The sequence below is a fragment of the Oncorhynchus clarkii genome, chromosome 23, assembly GCF_045791955.1.
Source record: "Oncorhynchus clarkii lewisi isolate Uvic-CL-2024 chromosome 23, UVic_Ocla_1.0, whole genome shotgun sequence".
In the NCBI taxonomy this organism is placed as follows: Eukaryota; Metazoa; Chordata; class Actinopteri; order Salmoniformes; family Salmonidae; genus Oncorhynchus; species Oncorhynchus clarkii.
In genome coordinates, this window is record NC_092169.1 from 10036096 (window position 1) to 10058853 (window position 22758).

Genomic DNA, 22758 nt, shown 5'->3' on the forward strand with positions numbered 1-22758 from the left:
ATCTTCTGTGTATCTGTTGGGGCGGATTGGAGTGGGTCTAGGGTTTCCGGGATAATGGTGTTGATGTGAGCGATGACCAGCCTTTCAAAACACCTCATGGCTACTGATGTGGTTGCTTTGGGGCGGTAGTCATTTAGGCAGGTTACCTTAGTGTTCTTGGACTATGGTGGTCTGCGTGAAATATGTAGGTATTACAGACACGGTCAGCAAGAGGTTGAAAATGTCAGTGAAGATACTTGCCAGTTGGTCCACGCATGCTTGGAGTACATGTCCTGGTAATCCGTCTGGCCCCGTGGCCTTGTGAATGTTGACCTGTTTAAAGGTCATGGTCACATATGCTACGGAGAGCCTGATCACACAGTTGTACGGAACAGTTGGTGCTCTCATGCATGCTTCAGTGTTGCTTGCCTCGAAGTTAGCATAAAAGGCATTTAGCTTACCTGGTAGGCTCGTGTCACTGGGCAGCTTGCGCCTGGGGTTCCCTCTGTAGTCCGTAATAATTTGCAAGCCATGCCACATCCAATGAGCATCAAAGCCGGTGTAGTATGATTCAATCTTAGTCCTGTATTGACGCTTTGCCTGTTTGATGGTTCGTCTGAGGGCGTAGTGGGATTTCTTAGAAGCTTGCGGATTAGTGTCCCACTCCTTGAAAGCAACGGCTCTAGCCTTTAGCTCAGTGCCGATGTCGCCTGTAATCCATGGCTTCTGGTTGTTGTATATATACATACGGTCACAGTGGGGACGACGTTGTCGATGCACTTATTGATGAAGTCGGTGACTGAGGTGCTATACTCCTCAGTGCCATTGGATGAATCCTGGAACATATTCCAGTCTGTGCTAGCAAAACAGTCCTGTAGCGTAGCATCCCCTTCATCCGTCCACTTCCGTATTGAGCGTGTCACTGGTACTTCCGGCTTTCGTTTTTGCTTGTGAGCAGGAATCAGGATAATATAATTATGGACAGAATTTTCAAATGGAGGACGAGGGATAGCTTCTTTTTTTAAATGTATATTTTATTTTTTATTTTTTTTTATACCCGTCTCTGTGTTGCACATATGACATGCTGGTAGAAATTAAGTAAAACTTCTGGGTGAGCATTTTCTTGTTTGCTTATGGCCTTATACAGCTCGTTGAGTGCGGTCTTAGTGCCAGCGTCGGGTGGTGGTAGACAGAAAATTATAGATGAACTCCTTTGGTAGGTAGTGTGATCGACAACTTAGAATGAGATACTCTACCTTAGGTCAGCAATACCCCGAGACTACCTTAATATTAGACATCTCTCACGAGCAGTTATTGACTAATAGACACACCCCCATGCCTCGTCTTACCAGACGTAGCTGTTCTGTCCTGCCGATGCACGGAAAACAGAGCCAACTGTATATTATCCGTGTTGTTTTCAGCCACGACTCGGTGAAACATAAGATTTTACAGTTTTTAATATCCCGTTTGTAGGATAGTCTCAAACAGAGCTCATCCTGTTTATTCTCCAGTGGTTGCACATTGGCCAATAGAATGGATGGTAGAGGCGCTGACGAATTCTCACAAGGCACCCTGATCTTCGCCATCTATAGTTCCTTCTTTTCTTTATGGGGAATTGGGCCTTGTCTGGGAGCAACATTAAATCCTTCGTCAGACTCATTAAAGAAAAAATTTGTGTAATCGCTTTTCTGATATCCAGAAGCTCTTTTCGGTCATAAGAGACGGTAGCATCAACATTATATACAAAATATGTTACATACAATGCAAAAGAAATAGCAATTGGTTAGGAGCCCGTAAAACGGCAGCCACCCCCCCCTGTTCCGTTCTTCAAAAAATTCAAATCAAAAGGTCACTCCATCAGCTTGGAGTTGATGTCCATCCAGCCTTTAGTTCAGCTGAAACAATGGGCTGGCACCAGTCATCTCACCGTTGCTGGACTCCCCAGAGCCTCTGCTGGCTGTGTGAGCAGGCATCTTCCCAGCCTACATGTGGATCCAGGAATCTGCAGGCTGGTTAGATGGTTGTCACATGTCTGGTCTTCTTCATCGGCACTCTACTTATGTCACCTTCCTGATGGTTGTCTGGAACACTCATATAAGGGTACTGTTAACACCAAGCTCTACAATATCTGTGTTTGTGACCAGTAAACAAATCCTTTAACAGGATACAGTAACCAGTGTGCCAAGACTACCATGCTTTAGTTGAACCCAATTTGTGGTGATGAAATGGATCGTAATTACTTGTGTTCACAAAAATGTACATATGGCATTATAAATTGTAATATTGCCGATAGCTCAGTTAGTGCACCTCTCTGTGTATTGAAGTATACGTTTCTTACCGGAGGATGAGTGTCACTAGTCTGGATGCACGCATGTCTGAATGACAGTCAGATGCTTACCTCTGTCACAAACCACTGATGTTTTTGCGCTGGCTCACGTTCCAGGAATGAGGTGAAGAATGTTCTGCAATGTCAAGGGCCAGCTTAGGCTTCACTCAAGGGGGAAAAATCTCGGAAATCTATTTGGAAAGCTCACGTCTGTCAGAGGGGAAAAAAAGCAAGAACGGTCACAGAGGTTAATTTATTGCCCTGGAGTTTGTGGCTGTTCTGCCGTAAATCTCCCCAGTCCGCTCCAGGCTGATGTCTTAACCAGAGCTGGCTTTTCATGTATATTTAGACATTTATTTAAATATAGTTTAAAGTGGTTTTCAAAGATTATTAGCAGATATAGTTGTTAGTGTATGAAGAAAGTATATTTGCGCATCTCATTTCTCAAACTCTGCTATCGTTTTTATCAAAAATGTGGATTAGGCTACTCAGTCTCTATATGCATTAGAAACCTTTAAGATGTAACTCAGTGGTTGACTCTGTTTTTCCAACACTGGTTGCACTGCCACTTGTGTCAAATCTAACGACTTTGATAGGCTCAGAGCACACCACATGACCCATCCAGGAGGTTAAATTTCCTCTGTGCATTGATTTTGCGTGTTGCCTTGATTTTGATCACAATGCCCAGCACGTCAAATCAGATTATTCCTCCCCCTCATCACCAGGGCATAACTTAAGCAGAACCGAGCGTATCCTCCTCGGTCTGAGCCAGGACGTTGTGAGGGGCGATTGGAGTGTGAAGGCTGCCTTGTTTCCAAATGAGAGACTCAGGTTGTCTGGCAGTCGGCTGCTGACATACCCTAAACTCCTAGACTGAGACAGATATGTCCTCCAGTCAGCACAGCACTAAGGCCATCTCCACCTCTGATTTGTCCTCCTTTAAACCTGCCCTAAAACCTGCCCTTTCTTTTCTGTAAACTAGTTGAACATAAATCAAGAATGAAAAGCTTTCATTGCTGCTGTCACTTGTAGATCGTTTTCCGGCACATTCGTGGGACCACAAAATGTTTTGACGACTAATCAGAGAACTGCAATTTTAGCCTGAAATTGTTGTCACCCGCTTGCGATTGTGGGGTCTGAGCTAAATGAGTCTTAGAAGGTCAAGCTTCACACAAAAAAAAAAGATGGGAGGGCTATTTCTGTAGTCAGGATCACGACTGCATGGCTGATTGCATTAGCTTGTCATGCCATCCTCAGTGGTTGAAGGGTGGAGCCATAGACTTAATAGAGATGATCTGTTACTACACATCATGTATTTTTCTTCAGACTCACATCTCTCCAAAACCTTTTTACCATTTGCTTGAACCTTAAGATTTACCTGCCCTCTTTAAAATGATCTGTTTTTATTTACTTACTCTATGGTCAGTTATTCTTCCTTTTGACATATTTTTTTATACAGGACAACAACAAAGTCATTTCCCAATTTTCCCTTGAAGTGACTTATGATGCGTTGTCGTTATTTTATTTGCTGTTTTATATAAATGATTCTTAAGGATGTAATGTCAGAAATGAGACAGCAGAGAGAGACTTCTAAGCTTTGCGGAATGTGTGGGTTGTCGCTCTCGCTGCTGCCAGTGAAATTTGATGATAAAGACGCAATGGCTATGAGCTAATGTCTGATTTATTAATTCGGAGTAGCTCTGGCGTATGCTCGCTGATCTGCTCTGTGTTAGGATGTGCACACACTTTGCCCCTGCCCCATCGGCTCTGCTGAAGCTCAAATTAGCGCAAGAAAGTCTCCAATTGAAAAGTACAACTGTCCACCTATATATCTGACCATTTTAGTGTGCTCATTCCCTCTTTATGTGGCTGACTTGTTGTGAGCGTTCTGGCCCAAATTTGACCAAAAGTGCAGCGCATCACCCAGATGGGTGGATGCAGCTCATTTGTTGATGGAAGAGGATGAGTTCTCCTCCCTTACAATGTAAAGCGCTTTGAGGTCCAGTGGAAAAATGGCATCCATCATTGTTCTTTTCATTACAGATACGAAAGCATCGTGGTTACAGTATATTTGAGACTGCTGAACCGTGTCAGGGATTGGATGGAGAAATGTTCCATGCTCATGTATAGCCAATCTCTTAAGTCTTTAGGGCCAATACAAGTAGAGGATTTTATGGGAACATTTGGAATTCTCAGTCATTAGCCAATAACTGAACTTGCCTTTGATGTTTGTGAATTCTCACAGCAGTTCACTAAGTTTGGGGGTTTGGAGGTAAACTTGAATGTGCTGTAGTTGGAGTTGTCTGTAATTTTGGCAATGTATTTATCTGGATTACCATTTTGTTTTGGCAATTTTTATCTTAATACCTTCTTAAAAACAAATGTTGTTTTTATAGTATGATTTTATTGCTCTCTATTTGCTATTGAAATTCCCCTTTTTGACTTTAATGACCCCAAAAATTTGACTGACCAATATTAAAATGGACCTTCCCAAGTTATTTTCAAGCATTTCTCAAACAGACTCCCTACTTCCCGTAGGCTGTCTGAACTACTGTCACGCCTATAACCCGGGTCTGTTTTCTTGACCTACCTTTCTGCTGCTAAGAGGCAAATCAGTACCATGCAGCCAGCTGCGGTGTTAGAACTGCTTTTGAAAAGGTTTGAATTAAGGTTATAAATGACTCAACGCGGGCCGCTGAGCAAGGCCACTCTGTTAAGCGCTTTGAGCTCCTCGACAGTCTCCCCAATGGGCCTGGGGCTCTGGCCTGCTGCTCTACCAGGATTCTCATCTCCGGAGTTTGCAGACAGGTGCTATAGTGTGACGCAGTTGGCCAAGCAAGCCCAGCCAATTAAACACTGCTGGATATTCATTGGAAATGGCACTGCCTCACCATCTAAATCAGTTTGCCATTGCACTTTAACTCAGGACAATGATTAATGTTGTTTCTACCTTCTAGCGGAATGACTACATAATGATGATGATTTACTGTTGCGCTAATGTCCCATTTTGAGTTCCATCGTGACTCGTTTAGCATTTACAAACACATTCGGGGTCATGTGAACCTCGTACACAACCTCATACTTCATGCTGCTTTTTTTCCTGCATATTTGTTTATTGTTGAATGTCATCTTAATGTGTTGGATTTTAATTGGAGAAGCAACTCTTATTATATAAATGAAATGTATGGCTAACAAACATACTATTCAAAATAGACTATTCTCTACCAATCATCCTGGTCAAAAAATGTTAAAAGCATTTCAGGCAGCTAACCAGTTTTATGTAAAGCACTGTGCCGTTTCACAGGTGTTTCTGATACCGTTACCAAGATGTTATGGTTTAATTATTTTTCTTTTTTCTAATATTGTGTGAGAAGGTCATTGAGGCTTAATAACACCAGTGAAACAGTGTTTGGGAGGAATAATGGCTGACCTTTCTCTCCCCTCTCCATATTACTGTACTGCTGACTGATGAGTTTAGAAGCCTGCGAGTATGGATATTGCACAAAGATGGTAAGGGGGGGGGCTCTTCATAATGGCCACATTCCACCAAGCTAGCAATAAGATCCCAATCTTAGTCGTGTCAATGCAAGTTCCCTCCATTCTGGAGATCTCAGAATCTTAGGTTTTGATATTAGCATGAAATCCTTATCTGAGATGAGTCAATGGAGACGAAGCTCACCTTGTTTGTCTGTTCTTAGGTTGAACAAAAGGAAAGGGGGGGGGGGGGGGATGTCATACTGTAGTAGTCTCCTTTCCAAGGGGAACAGTTGGTTCAGCTAGAGAACTTGGTCCCTTTTTATCTCAGATTTTATCAACCAACGTATTGAAAGCTTTCAACAGTACCGATCTTATCTCGCTCCTACCTTGGTTTTGGGGGAACTCTAAAGAAGAAAGCGTGTTTAAGATGTAAGATTTAGGATGTGGTTATGATCCCATTCCACAATAGTGATTCTGCAATGGGGTAGAGCTTCCGTTTGAGTTTGCCGGATGTTTCTTTTTGTCAACTGTTCTTTAGTGCCACACACACAGAGAGAGACAGAGACAGCTCCTTACGTCAGTTTCAAAAGTGTTTTCCTGATGTCAGCAAATCCACGGGAGTTATCATCTAGGGCTGGAAATAGGATTTCCTCTGCGTCATTGATAAGTTAGTTAAATCAAAAAAATCCAGATAGATAAGAAAAAAACTATCTACACAGATGTGTCAGCCTGACTTATTACATCACCTAACTCAAAAAATACAGTCTGCAGTGAGATTCTGACTGGGCCTTGGGCAAGATAGGGTCTGTTTTGCTCAATACCGTTCCCTAGTCCGCCCTCCGCTTCCCACTGAGAGCTTCTGGGAAGGTTTTGGTAAGAGAAGCTAAGTAGTCGAACTGGAAGGGTTGCCATAGTGACATTTGGTATGAGTGGAGGAGGGGGGGGGACAATGTGGGAGGAGGGGGGGAGGAGGACAATGTGGGAGGAGGGTGATTCCATCTTAAATTGTTATTTTCTCTCTGGCCCCATAAGAGGAAGTCGATTTGATAGTCATCTCGTAACTTGGCACGGAAGTTGGGAAAGACAAAGAGAGAGGGGAGGCGTCCCATGGGGGCTGTGTCCTAACTTCATCCTCCTCCAAGGCAATCTCTGTCCCCCTGTCAGTACACCACCATACTGATGGGGTGATAATTATAATTCATAGCTTCTGTTTTCCATACATCATACCACTGTGCTGTTCACCCCATCGGCTTTGGTTACGTGAGATCTTTTTTTTTTCTTCCAAATATAATAACAGTTGGGAGTATTAATGGTATTATTTTACATGATTTTTCACAATGCAAATTGTTTAGAATAATAATAGGCCTTTAATTTCTTACATTCACTGCTGAAATTGAATACATTTGACCGCCAAGATATATTGTGTGTTGTAAAATCACGAATGGTGGTCCTCGAGAGCTTTTGACGGTGATTTGGTGGTCCCCGGAATGGAAAAGGGTTGGGAACCGCTGGTCATGTTGCCTTCCGTTTCTATCCCAGGCCTCTGCATTAGTTTGCTACTAATTTGGCTTATTTCTATCAGGTCTCATGTTTAGACATGGCCCACAGGCCAGACAGGATAGCCAGGGGAGAACACGTGTTGACTCTGCTCAGAGGAAGTGAGCTAGTGAAAGAGACAAAATATCCATTGCCTTTGCGGCTAAATATGTAACCCAAAGCTCGTCACACAATGTTTCCGTGTGAAACTTAACTGATCTGTTCCTTTCCTGAAAGGTTATTGCAAGTTGCAGAGTCGAGCACAAAATTGTTTACCCTTGAAATTGTGAGGCAAAGACAAAGGAATGTACTGGAAACCCTGAGCCTTACCATCTTTCCTTTCATACCATCTTTTCTCTTCTCTTTTCAACTCTGACTTGTGCTCCTCTTTGCGCCCTCAAACTATTTGTCTTCACTCTCACAAAGATGAATGTTGGGGGAGGGAGAACGGAGCTGTAATACAGACAACTCCCCAGTAAGCAGAAATCAATGACAAGGAATTCCTTGATATATTTTTTTTATTGATTTGGTTTGTTTTTGTCAATTTGTTCCCCATATGATGATTTGTTACCAGTGATGGTATTCAATATTTCACATACACAACCTCCTTATAAACCAGACTACATTATATTGCTCCGAGGTGGTGGTGTTCTCAGCTATTTATTTGTCTGTTTGTTAGGATGTCTTTTCTTGAATAAACACTAAGGTAAGGCAGCAACAGGTTTGCTAAACTCAAATCAAACTCTATTTGTCACATGCGCCGAATACAACAAGAGTAGACTTTACCGTGAAATGCTAACTTACGAGCACTTAACCAACAGTGCAGTTCAAGAGGAGTTAAGAAAAATATTTACCAAGCAGACTAAAATAGAAAGTAACATAATAAGAATAACAATAACGAGGCTATATACAGGGGGCACCAGTACCGAGTCAGTGTGCGGGGGTACAGGTTAGTTGAGGTCATTTCTACATGTTGGTGGGGGTGAAGTGACTATGCATAGATGATAAACAGCGAGTAGCAGCAGTGTATAAAAGGGAGGGGGGTGTCAATGTAAATTGTCCGGTGGCGATTTTATTTGAGGGCCCTGTGCAAACACTGCTCTCTGAGGTTCCCGTGGCCTTCAGTGTACAGTATGTGGGACACACCCAGACTATCTGCTAGCTCCCTACCCATCTCTCCTCCTGCGTGGAGGGGGACATCGGCTGGGCGAACAGCACCGGAACCTGATCTCTACATTTATACACCGCCTCCCACTGAGTCAGCCGCTGGCCACTAGTGGTCACATATTCCTACTGCATGTCTCCTTCACAGTGTAGTATGCAACCAAGTCCATCTGTGATAAGGTCGGATATACAGTGGGGCAAAAAAGTATTTAGTCAGCCACCAATTGTGCAAGTTCTCCCACTTAAAAAGATGAGATGCCTGTAATTTTCATCATAGGTACACTTCAACTATGACAGAAAATGGGGGGGGGGGGGGGGGGAAACCAGAAAATCACATTGTAGGATTTTTAATGAATTTATTTGCAAATTATGGTGGAAAATAAGTATTTTTTCAATAACAAAAGTTTATCTCAATACTTTATTATATACCCTTTGTTGGCAATGACAGAGGTCAAACGTTTTCTGTAAGTCTTCACAAGGTTTTCACACACTGTTGCTGGTATTTTTGCCCATTCCTCCATGCAGATCTCCTCTAGAGCAGTGATGTTTTGGGGCTGTTGCTGGGCAACACGGACTTTCAACTCCCTCCAAAGATTTTCTATGGGGTTGAGATCTGGAGACTGGCTAGGCCACTCCAGGACCTTGAAATGCTTCTTACGAAGCCACTCCTTTGTTGCCCGGGCGGTGTGTTTGGGATCATTGTCATGCTGAAAGACCCAGCCACATTTCATCTTCAATGCCCTTGCTGATGGAAGGAGGTTTTCACTTAAAATCTCACGATACATGGCCCCATTCATTCTTTCCTTTACACGGATCAGTCGTCTTGGTCCCTTTGCAGAAAAACAGCCCCAAAGCATGATGTTTCCACCCCCATGCTTCACAGTAGGTATGGTGTTCTTTGGATGCAACTCAGCATTCTTTGTCCTCCAAACACGACGAGTTGAGTTTTTACCAAAAAGTTATATTTTGGTTTCATCTGACCATATGACATTCTCCCAATCTTCTTCTGGATCATCCAAATGCTCTCTAGCAAACTTCAGACGGGCCTGGACATGTACTGGCTTAAGCAGGGGGACACGTCTGGCACTGCAGGATTTGAGTCCCTGGTGGCGTAGTGTGTTACTGATGGTAGGCTTTGTTACTTTGTTCCCAGCTTTCTGCAGGTCATTCACTAGGTCCCCTCGTGTGGTTCTGGGATTTTTGCTCACCGTTCTTGTGATCATTTTGACCCCACGGGGTGAGATCTTGCGTGGAGCCCCAGATCGAGGGAGATTATTAGTGGTCTTGTATGCCTTCCATTTCCAATAATTGCTCCCACAGTTGATTTCTTCAAACCAAGCTGCTTACCTATTGCAGATTCAGTCTTCCCAGCCTGGTGCAGGTCTACACTTTTGTTTTTGGTGTCTTTTGACAGCTCTTTGGTCTTGGCCATAGTGGAGTTTGGAGTATGACTGTTTGAGGTTGTGGACAGGTGTCTTTTATACTGATAACAAGTTCAAACAGGTGCCATTAATACAGGTAACGAGTGGAGGACAGAGGAGCCTCTTAAAGAAGAAGTTACAGGTCTGTGAGAGCAAGAAATCTTGCTTGTTTGTAGGTGACCAAATACTTATTTTCCACCATAATTTGCAAATAAATTAATTAAAAATCCTACAATGTGATTTTCTGGATTTTTTTTTTCTCATTTTGTCTGTCATAGTTGAAGTGTACCTATGATGAAAATTACAGGCCTCTAATCTTTTTAAGTGGGAGAACTTGCACAATTGGTGGCTGACTAAATACTTTTTTTGCCCCACTGTATATGTGTCAATCAGTAGGCGTGACCTTGGTCCTGAGAGACAAATTTTACTGCCGCTCTGGCAGGGAGGGTTCGCCTCTGACTCCACAGTGAGTAATGTGTTTCCTGCGGCAGACAGGAAGTAGGACTCACCTCTTCTGTCCTTCCTCACACAAAACAGACACCCCACACACACTCCCATGTGAAACTCCAGGACTGTCTACACTCCGCTATCATCGTTGGAGTAAGAGGGCCTATTTAAGTTATATAAGCTGTACTATACCGGCTTTCCAGTAGCTTGATTCTCATGGAAACTCCCGAATCTGTCATAAGAGCGTCCTAATTTTCTGGTTCTTATGCTTTCATCGGCTCTATACAGTAGATTTGAGTTTCCATGTTGAAGATGTCAAACTCATAGCTACGTATTTCTGTACCCTCTACTGTATTATGCCATCACTATCTGAGAGATTTGACTATCCCTTTTATCTGAGATTGATGTCCCTATTGGTCCATGATGAAATGAAAGTGAGTGTCTTGAATCTCCATGTCCTTACCGGTCTCTCTACCCTCTCCCTGCAGTGCATACTATCTCAGCCCAAGTTCTGGGCTGTGGTGACGGCGCTGTGTCTAAGGACCAACCTCGAGAGGGGCAGCTCTCGACGGGTGGAGAGGACCATGATGCAGACACAGGTAAAAGATGAAAGGTCACATAAGAGTTTTGATTCTACGAGATACTCTGACACACTGATGGTGAACGACACTATTGGTAGCCCACAATATCAAGTCTGATTCTGTACATGAATGCACAGAATCAGCCTATATTATTTATAAGGCCATTAATGCTGATCTGTCAAGTGAAGGCACTTGGCATCATACCATTTCCAGGGCTTACATGCACAATTATATACATTCCAAACCTGGATTTACATTTTCTGTAGGTTACATATGTCACATCATTAGCACAACAGTCTGCAAGAACATTTGCTGCCATCTGAAATCCGCACAGCCAAATCAGTATTCCCACTGAGCTGTGTTTGCGAAAGCACAGGGGCCTTTGAAATAACCCAGCAGAGGACAGACACGCTCCCCCTGTGCCGGTGTTCCTGTACCCGTTTAGGATATTTGTCATGGGTGTCTGTCTGTGAAACCAGCCCACCCTCCTCTCTTCTCCTTTACCAATGTTTCCACACCCCTTTTTTTTGCAGACAGTTTCTCTGGCATGCTTATACTTGGTCATGCACAGATGTATGATCTGGGAATAATTTATGCTCTTCTCAGGGCTGCTTTAAACTGATGGGGATGACATCATGTTGTGTGTTGCTCTATCCAGCCCCAGCTTCAGTGCTCCAGGTGTGCAATGAGCTGTCAGTCGCAGCCAGACGAGGTCAGAGTCATAAAGCAGGAGGTTGGGGCCTGGTATAAGACGGTCCGACGTCTGGTATAGAACAGGAGACTCTTAAAGCAGCCAGACACTAGTGCTGCCCCATGGTTTTGTGACATAAAGGAAAGTGAAAGTCTGGTTTCCATCTCCCTAGCCTCCCCTCCTAAAATGTTTGCACACGGAGCTCTGCACTCTTATCCCGAAACCTGATTTGACAGACAGGACCTGTAGGGGGGCGAAACAGCTGAGGGAGCCCTCTAGGGAGAGCCGTGTGACAGGCGGGGGGGGGGGGGGGGGGGGGGTCATCTAGGGGGGTGGGGGAGTCACCTGTCCATCACTGTGCAAGGAAGACGTCAATCACTCAATGATCCCACCACTGACACCAACCCCATCTGCACCCGGCCCTAATCCCCTGTGAGACAGACATGCTCAATCACCGTTTCTCCCAGAACGCCAGAACCCAAAGAGAGACACATCAGAGCGAGGGTTGACAGGCGGCTCACACGCACCAATGACTGAGAGTTGGAGGGAATGGAGAAAATAAAATAGTTTGCCCTCCTTTGTTTCAAATTTCTTCTCCCTCAGGGTGATGTTTTGACTTAAAATCTCCTTGGCTGCTGAAGGGGGGAAAATGTGGAGGAAATATGTTATGTGTTGAGTTGTTTCATGTCGGAGCAGGAATTATTAACCCCGTCCTGCTCCAATAAGCAACTTGGGCGACTTCTGTGAGGAAGCTGTTAGCTGGGCCCATGGAGATCCGACTGGGTTTTGTTTATCACGATCAAGCTCCTCATTGGGTGGAATACATAGCCGTGGCACTAATGGCTGGCCCCTCAAGGGAATGAGTGATTATAATAAACTGCACTTCCCTGTCTTTGTTGTCTGTCATTTCCACTTCTTATTTCCTGTGTTTGAGAGTGGACACAGGTGAAATTCCCTTCCTATCGTCTGATTGAATTATCTTTTCTCTTTTAAATGCTTCACTCTCTTCATTTTGTAATGTGACATATACACTGACTGTACAAAATATTAAGAATACCTTCCTTACATTGAGTTGCACCCCTTCCCTTTTGCCCTCAGAACAGCCTCAGTTCGTCGGGGCACACTTTACAAGGTGTCCAAACGTTCAACAGGGATGCTGGCCCATGTACACTCCAATGTTCCCCACAGTTGTGTCAAGTTGGCTGGATGTCCTTTGGGTGGTTGACCATTCTTGATACACACCGGAAACTGTTGAGCGTGTAAAAACCCAGCAGCGTTGCCGTTCTTGACACAAACTGGTGCGCTTGGCACCTACTACCATACCCCGTTCAAATGCACTTCAATCTTGTCTTGCCCATTCACCCACTGAATGGCACACACACCCAATCCATGTCTCAGTCGTCTCGAGGCTTAAAACTCCTTCATTAACCCGTCTCCTCCCCTTCATCTACACTGATTTAAAGTGGATTTAACAGGTGACATCAATAAGGCAATAAAGCTTTCACTTGGATTCACCTGGTCAGTCTATGTCATGGAAAGGGCAAGCGTTCTTAATGTAGACTGTATATCCAGGAAGAAAATGTGCTATTTCAGTATGAGGTTCCTTGTAATTCTATCACAGCCAATAACTTAATTAATGACAGTCTATTACTCTCCTATCAGAGACTTGTAGACATTGAAAAGCCCAGGGTCTTTTACCAGACAGGTTTTACTGTTCTTAGTCCACTCAAGCTATTTCTTATTTTATTAAGGCAGTAGTGGTGTAAACATATAATATGCAGTCTGTTTACTTTTATTTTGTTCCATAATTAGGTATTTGTTTTCACAAAGGTCATAAGCCAACACCAGTGGTGAGTACTTTGACATATGTAGCTGGAGGACCCTCCTAGCAATTGTCCTTATTTAGTTTAACAGAACTTGTTCCAAATTAACAAGTGTATTAAAAGTACACTGGTCTTATTCTTATTATTCTTATTTGTTTATTTTTATTTTTATTTTACACCATTTATTTCCCCCAATTTCGTGGTATCCAATTGGTAGTTACAGTCTTGTCTCATCGCTGCAACTCCCGTATGAACTCGGGAGAGGCGACGGTCGAGAGCCGTGCGTCCTCCGAAACACAACCCAACCAAGCCAAGCCGCACTGCTTCTTGACACAATGCCCGCGCGATGGGACAAGGACATCCCTGCTGGCCAAACCCTCCCATAACCTGTGCAACGCTAAGCCAATTGTGCACTGCCCCATGGGTCTCCCGGTCGCGGCCGGCTGCGACAGAGCCTGGACTCGAACCAGGATCTCTAGTGGCACAGCTAGCACTGTGATGCAGTGCCTTAAACCACTCGGGAGGCGCACTGGTCTTATTCTGAATGTGTAAACGGAATATTTCTGCAACCTGTCAGATGGGATGTTTTCCTTCCTTGTGCAGTTGTATAAAATCAGTATTTTCTGGCTTACTGTATACTCATTTAATATACTTTCCATTACAGCCACCATCTGCTATAATTGTGTTCACAGAGCAACTAATAACTCAGTTCAGTGAATCTGGATGTTTTTACTCACCAATCTTCTCTGAACCACTCCCCAGTAGCCTGTGGCTCTTTCTGTAGGGTCTCTGGTCTACCGGAGCTCATACCAACCCCGTTTGTGCTTTGAAGCTATCCACTGGCCGTGGTTATTAGTCATCCGCAGTCTGCTTTCAAACAAACCTTGCTTGCCATTAAGGGAAACCGATTGCACCAAGCCAACTGGAAATTTAATTTCTAGATGAGGTTGATGTTCATCGCTAAGAACCGTCCTCACTCTCCTTTCAAACTGTAGCTGGAATTTCCCTCCAACTGCTGGTTGTGTTGTGAGACTAGTTATCAGTTCTTTCACACCTGTCAACATAGGTTTTATTCTCTGCCTTTCTACCCTCTGACATGAGACATTGTTCAGTCCACACTTTCGCTGAAATGCTAGCAGATATTGGTCTGTGGATGCTTGACATATCCCATTTTGGGGGATGGTTGAATGTGCAGAGGAAGTATTTCATCCTGGAGCATCAAAGTCTTTTAAGCAAAGAGCTCTATCCTTTAATTGTGACAGCTGGATCGGCTTTGCCTTCATGAATTCCTCTTCTGAGCATTGCTGTAAGATTGTCAAACCTCCAACAGATGACATGGCACAGGATTTACACCGACACTTCTCCGATATACCCCAAAAAGGTAGTACAGGTTTTTGACAATGATGATAACAGCCTTGTTTTTTTTGCACAGCCGTGTAAGTCACTTGGATGTGTGCTAACTTTTTTCATCTTACATCTAATTATTTTTATTGGGAAACAAAAGTCCTCAGGAATTTATTTTTAGGTTTTATAAAGAACAGAACCCAGCTGCATGCATTATCAAATTAGAGCACCAACCAAGTTAGAGCAAGGAATAATGGTAATTTTCTCTCGTTGGTTTTGTGCGTTGTTTCTCTGTAGCAAAAGAGAGCACTTACATCGATCTGGAAGCTTGCTCTCAAACAAGTGCAAAGGCTGTTTGTTTTGGCATGAATAGACACACAGCCCCATTTTAAATTCCTCATTCTGTTGAACTCTTACAGTTTTTGTCTTGCACTTGCTGTGTGCCTGCTCCCACTCTGCAGGCTGCCTGTTTTGACACACTGCGTCACTTTCTCTGACAGTGTCAGAGACTTGTTTTAAATGGAAAGATGGACTCTTAACGGTTGACCGGGCCCACTCATTTGTAGACTAGGTTTGTTTAGATGTTACCAGATACATGCATCTCTTATTGGTAAAGACAACTTTTCCAACCACCCATTAAACTGACCGAGACAAAAGATGAACATTGATGAAAATCATTTGGGCAGTAATGGTCTTTGAGGAATCAAGATCAGTGTTCATCGGAAGCCGTGTCGGTTTGACGTCAACACTTGGACAGGGCATTGGATTTGTCTTTCAGAGTTATTAAAAAATCAAAAAGGAAGGGGTGCTTTTTATCCCCCGCCCTCCTGATTGTGTTGGTGTCTCTGTGTCTAGATTTTGGTGTTTTTATTTGTGTCCGTCAGTGTCCCCAGAAAATGCAATCACCATGACTCACCTCTGGATTTTCTTCATCCCAGGCAGTAAAATACTGTATCTCCTGTATCACTCTTAAACAATGTCCTCTTCATTTCCTATACAAGGAGCCCAATCACATCCAAGCTGCCCAACTCCATCCACTTCTTATAATTAAGCACTTTATCCTGGGCAGTCGGGATCCAAATCTCATTACAGGAGACTGGGCCCTGTCCACGTCCCACTGATAACACCACCCAACCGAACCATAACAACAGGACTGAGGTTTATGTGCCATGGTATAGGATCTTCGAATTCAGATATTAAGAAACCATCTCATCGTTGTTAAATACTTAGCTGTGAGTCGAGACCCAATTTAGACACAGACAAAATATCTCCTATCCAATAGCAGGCAGAATGTGAGTTGTTGCTCTGCATAACGACCCACTGATAAAGTGACTTGACTCGCCAGAGGAGTCTTGTGAATGAGACGATAACAATTGGGATAGCAGTCAGCTGTGGCTCATTTGGCACAGCTGTGAGAGAATTATGTTTACTGTTTATGCCTTGTCTTCCTGGATGCCCTCAGCATGTGTTCATTGAGTACCTAACGTCCCCTTGCCATTGTAAAACCGGTCAACACAACAGCGATTGAGACAGAAGAAGGATCTAAACCAGGGTTGCCCACGCTGTCAATGCTTGTCTACACCTGCTTCACCCACATCTCAATCAATTAGTACATTAAAATTTGCTCTTGACTTGCTCTACCAACTTTGCAGTTTAAATTCCTTTCATTTATTATTAGCACTTTGCCTGGGTATGACTGTCTAGTTGATGTTGGTTGTCTCTCCTCTCTTCCAGACTATAGTGGATTGCTTTGAGGAGAAGAGCTGTCCTGTGACTCAGCGTCTGAAACTCTTCTACTGCTGCCAGGCTCCTCCCAGGTGGGCTGTCCAGGTAACACCCCCTCATTAGACCGTCACCGCTGATTGGGTTTCTGATTTATGCTGATTGACTTTGAACTGATTTTGTTCCACTGTGAATGTTCACTTCCTGTTGAGGGCCGACTCACTGTAACTGAGGTACCACACAGCAATGTCTTTCATCAAAGCTTTGACTTATGACTTGACCCATTCTAAGTCATGCCCATGATTTAAAAATAAACATATGTGTCAGGTTTATATGAGTGATCCCTAAGTCGGGAGAAAAGGATGGGATCCATCCACTGGCCGGTGGGGGAGACGGTCTTTGAACTCCTACACATTTGAACAAGGATGCTGGGCCTTGCTCCGGTGTTGTAACTGTGTCCTCTTGACCTCCTGCCCGAGGTCCACTAACGCCTTGTCCTCAGAGGAGTCTCATCCATCACCACAGGGCTGGTCATATGTGAGTAGGTAGTGCGTCAGAGCCCTGATCTAATCTGGACAATAAGACAATATATCTGTCAGGCTCAAGCTCTGTGTCAGCGCAGGCTGCTTTCAAGCCAAAGGCCACCTGATGGCCGCCTCCACTCTAGGATAGCCCCTAAAACAGTACACCTATGTCCTTCATCATCTACCAGACAGCCCCTCAGCGTAGGAGCTTCACCAACCAGGTAGTTTATATATGGTGATGCAAGTAAGGCTCATCTGTTTTTCTCTGTGTACATTTTCTGGGAGATGAAGAGTGAGTGAGTATTTTTGTTAGTCCATATTTGTAGCTTTCAGAAAGATGATTTGTCAACTGTGGATGTTTATTTTGTGTTGTATTTTGTGTTGACTGTGCCATTCCTGGCACATAGTCAGTTTATTCTTCCTCTTACTACAAAGAAATGACAGCGTCTGGCAGCTAAGGCGTTTTGAGCAGTGATATTTGCTTACATGTTCAGCTGGTTGGAAAGGTTTCCTCTTTTAATTAGATATTTGCTGTTGTCTAAAGCCAATGCTCCTCAATACAATCAGTCAATACAATGTTTACCTAGGCAGAGTGGGAGACCCACTAACATACATAAAGTGGGGGAGAGGTAGATTGACAGGGACTGCCCAACAGATGAGGGAGGAAGAGATATGGAGAGGGAGATTGACAGGGACTGCCCAACAGATGAGGGAGGAAGAGATATGGAGAGGGAGATTGACAGGGACTGCCCAACAGATGAGGGAGGAAGAGATATGGAGAGGGAGATTGACAGGGACTGCCCAACAGATGAGGGAGGAAGAGATATGGAGAGGGAGATTGACAGGGACTGCCCAACAGATGAGGGAGGAAGAGATATGGAGAGGGAGATTGACAGGGACTGCCCAACAGATGAGGGAGGAAGAGATATGGAGAGGGAGATTGACAGGGACTGCCCAACAGATGAGGGAGGAAGAGATATGGAGAGGGAGATTGACAGGGACTGCCCAACAGATGAGGGAGGAAGAGATATGGAGAGGGAGATTTACAGGGACTGCCCAACAGATGAGGGAGGAAGAGATATGGAGAGGGATATTGAGGGAGAGAGTGTAAAAGAGGATACATAGCCCAGGCTCAATGTAACAGCAGCAAACAGCAATAAAGCTGGGATTGAAGGCACCCTTTTATTTCCGCCTGGGGAATTGAAAGTGCAAGCAAGGCAGAGAATCGTGGGGCTTTGATTGTGCATTTTCTCCTCAGCAAGAGACATGTAACTATGGCCATGTCTGCTCACAGAGGAGCTGTGTTGGGAGAGGAGGGACAGGGAGATGGGTTCTGATATCCGATATTGTATGTCAGGGTTCCCCAACTCTCGTTTGCTGTTCGCAGTGATTTTATCTGATCTCCCAAGTTTTCTGAGCAAAAATACATTTTGTTTTATTGTTGAACATAATGTAAAAACACCAGCAAATCAGCTTCTGAGTGATTTTAATTTCGGAAATCTGTTCCATAGTATTCCCACGCATAATAGAGAGATGTGATCGTCAGGGTGGAAAATTAACTTTTTGGTCCACCAGCCACTGTGGTAGGTAGATTAAAAAATCTACCATGCCCTGGGCTCGTGAAGCGCTACTGGAGCTAAATCGGAGCGGGCGAAAAGGCCGACACTCCAGCCTCCAGTCAAATTAGGCACCCTCATACTTTGGCCTGTGTGCGTAGTGTCGTGTCTTTACTATCATTAAATTGAAGACTTAGTTTTATCAAAGATTCTCTGTAATTAGTATTACGCGATTAGACTGATTAATCATGTAACCGTAATTAACTAGGAAGTCGGGGCACCAAGGAAAATATTCAGATTACAAGGTTATAATTTCCTAATATAACCTTTCAGATATTTTCATATCTGATCCATAGTCTTCTGATTTAATTAATTATTTACTTTACCTCACGTTAGTCTCATTCCAAACATCGCAAATTGTTGGTTATCTGCACGAACCGAGTCTTCACTATGAATTGTCTTTAATCATTTATTTATTACTAACTAAGTAATTCACAGAAATGCATAAACAAAACAACAAAGTAAATATGGTTACAAGAAATGATAGGAGAATGTGCCCTAGTGGGCTAAACCGGCATCGCGGCTTGGTGGACACAACGGGGAGTATAGGTCAGCTGAGAAGTCACTACAGAGTTGATAATTATAACAATTGAAATGCTAATCCTTTGCACATGAACGCTAACTCATTCGGGAACAATTGGAATCAATATATATATATTTACGCTCAGTGTGTCGTCTTGATTGCTGGTGAAAAGTTTGTTTCTTTTGTAGAATTGTCCGTCTCTCTCTCTCTCTCTCTCTCTCTCTCTCTCTCTCTCTCTCTCTCTCTCTCTCTCTCTCTCTCTCTCTCTCTCTCTCTCTCTCTGTTGTGGTTAGAATGGATTGTTCAGAGTGACATTCCTTCATTCGTTATAGAATAGATGTTTTGGCGGTTGTCGTTCATTCGCGTTCAATGATACCGAATTCCTAGCTGCAGACTACTAATTAATATCAAAGACTTGTTCTTATTCTGTCGGTATCGATAGTCTAAGAGTTTAAACATGTGGTATGGTTAAAAGATTCAGCAATTGGTCTGCAACCTTTGTACTCCCGTGATTGAGAGAAACATGGTCTGGTGATAATTTCTCAGTTGGATTTTATTCAGAATTGCAGAAAAAGGCTGTCCCAGGATGCCTGACCCTAACTGGGCTCAGGGGCGGTCCTCTGATTTAGTTAAACTCAAAAGGGAATTGGAATTTCCTTCATTCAACAGTCCAAAATCACATTGTAAATTTGTGTAAACAGTATCATACTCACTCATTCATCTTATACAACAATTAGATGTAAACCTCATATCTGAGGCTATTATATAAACAGCGTTATGGTAATGTGGCCACACAGTCTCCCATAAACTTCCCCAAGTTGAAACAAATGGACCAGTTCGTAGCTGGATTCTTCACCGATCTTTTATACTTTCTCCGGAACATGAAATTTGTTCGGGCCTCAAGTTCTGTGAGGTGGAAGAAACTCCTTTGTTCTCTATGAAAATTGAGACTCACTCTCTCTTATACTGTGTGGCCATGTGGCAGGTTCTTCTCCTCAGGAATTTATGACCCCTCTCTGAACACAGCAGCCTAGTTGAAGGAGGAAAGGGGGAGGCACGGAGAGGGGGATGGGGCTTGCTGTACCCAAAGAGGGTACGTCATGACAGTAGTTAATAAGGTTGAGTAAGTAAACAATTTGTCCACAAATCTACCCACATGTCTGCAAATAGTTTATGATAAGCGAATGCTATAATGCAGTTATTTTGTTAGATACTTTTCCCTCTTAGCTAAAATTGTGTTGGAAAAAATATGATTTTAGCTCTCGCTAGCCGTTCAGCCCGAACAACGGTATCCCTACTCTCCCTATCCCCCAGCAGTATTCAGATTTGGTTGATTAATTACCTCAGCTGGCCCTTAGCGCTGTCCGCCGCTGGTAAACAAACCCGCCCCAGTTACGTCTCACTCCTTGCTCTTTAACTGTTTACTCTCGTGGGAATTGGCCTATATGGATAGGGCTAAATTGAAATGTTTCTTACAGAAGACCTATATAAAAAACATATGCATAACCATGGTAGCTATTGAAAGGGAACAGTTTCGAGGGTTATGGGACAATTAGGTGACCAAACAATAGTTCAGCTGACACAAGACTGAACCCAAACATTACACTATTGATTTTGTGAAATGTACATTTATTGGCTGGGCAGGGATGCAGAGATTTACATTTTTCTTAAGGCCTAAAGATTTTAAGGCAAAATAACCCTATCAAAATGAAAATCTCCTTAAGAGGTAATATGTCAGGCATATTGGGTCAAAATGTATGGTAGCCTATTGTATAGATAATATAACGAAAATTAACATAACTTTTAAGAGATCAGATTTTTAGTTTGAAAAGACTTTGCTACAATGGCACACTTGGCCAGCTACCCACCTCAGTCCTTTCTGTTAGCATGTGCGCATGGTACACCATTATTATTTCGGATAAGTGTCTTTTGAGACTTTTCACGATGATTCTTTAGTTGTGGACACTGTAAATAGTTTATTTTGTTAGATCTCCCTATTAGCTAAACATAGTTTATTTTACACAATTGCTGTCGTGCTAGCTGTTCGGTCCAAATATGGCATTGAATCATGGGGATTTGTTGCACTATGCAGATGTTGCCTCACTCCGAGGCACGTTTTGCTAGGCAACCCCCCTGGTACTTGCTACCAAATGTTTGTTCCAAGAAACTAAATAAATGCTGCACTCTGACACACAAAATATCTTTGCTAGGTTCATGATAGTGTTAGATAAGGCAAGGAAAGTGAATTTCAGAATGTGATATAGTTTTATTGGGATTTGCAGCTGTTGTTGGTAAGTAATGAATCTGCTAGCTTCTGACATAAATTAATCATCCTTTTTAAGGAGAGACTTGTAAAAATTCATAACAATAGTCTCCCTCCTTTCCCAACCCCCCAGCAGTATTCAGATTTGGCTCATTAATTACCTCAGCTGACCCTTAGTGCTGTCTGCCGCGGGTAAACAAACCCGCCCTAGTTACGTCTCGGCCATGCTCTTTAACCCTTTCACTCGTGGGAATTGGCCTATATGGATGGGGCTACATTTAAATGTTTCCTACTGAATAAATATGAAAATGCTTAACCATGGTAGCAATTGAAAGGGAATAGTTTTGAGATTATGGGGAAATTATTAGACCAAAGGTGAGGACACAACAATTCACAAGACTGAATCCAAACATTACACTATTGGTTTTGTGAATGTTACATTTACTGTACTATTCGCTGCATTTATTGACAATGAAATCTGAAAATACTCTGGATACATTCAGTAACATGATAAGAATATTTCTGGAAAATGTACTGTAGGTGCAACATAAGACAAAAAAATGACAAGGGTTTGAGTGAGAGGACTAACTGGTGTCTCCAAGTGGTCACACACCTCTCCAAAGTGTTCGAAGTTCATAACTTTAAAAAAAAACAAACGTCTAGCTGTGCTGTTGAGGAACTAGATCAAGCACACTTGTAATGGAACACAACCCTGCATCCCCGCCCTCACACAAACACTGTTTTTTTTTTTCGCTATCCAAAAACAGCCCATTGTGAATCACAGTCTGGGTCTGGTGGGCATCATTTCTGTTCTATAACAGATGGTAATTTTGGTGCTCATAGAAAGGAGTGCATCAGGTGTGTGTGCCGCGGCAAATGTTCTTCACAATAGATCCACAGCCTCATTCTGTTCAGAACAAGCAAGGGCATACCCGGCCATGGGCAGATTGGCCATCTGGCAATTCTGGAAAATACCAGAAGAGCCGGACCATCTTTTATTGATGTGGGCTGGTCGATGAAAATGTATGATAAAACAAAAAAACATATACTGTGTATATGGGGGCCGAGCACGCCCCCATTTTCATTGATGGGGCTGTAGTGGAGCAGGTTGAGAGATTCAAGATCCTTGGTGTCCACATCACCAACAAACTATCATGGCACAAACACACCAAGACAGTCGTGAAGGGGGCATGACAACACCTTTCCCCCTCAGGAGACTGAATAGATTTGGCATGGGTCCTCAGATCCAGTTCTACAGATGCACCATCAAGAGCACCTAACTGGTTGCATCACCGCCTGGTATGGCAACTGCTCGGCCTCC

General features: G+C 43.3%; 1 pseudogene; it reads left to right on the forward strand.

Moving 5' to 3' along the window:
- LOC139382000 (tetratricopeptide repeat protein 27-like) overlaps positions 1–22758 on the forward strand; it is a 145730-nt pseudogene that overhangs the window by 85165 nt on the left and 37807 nt on the right.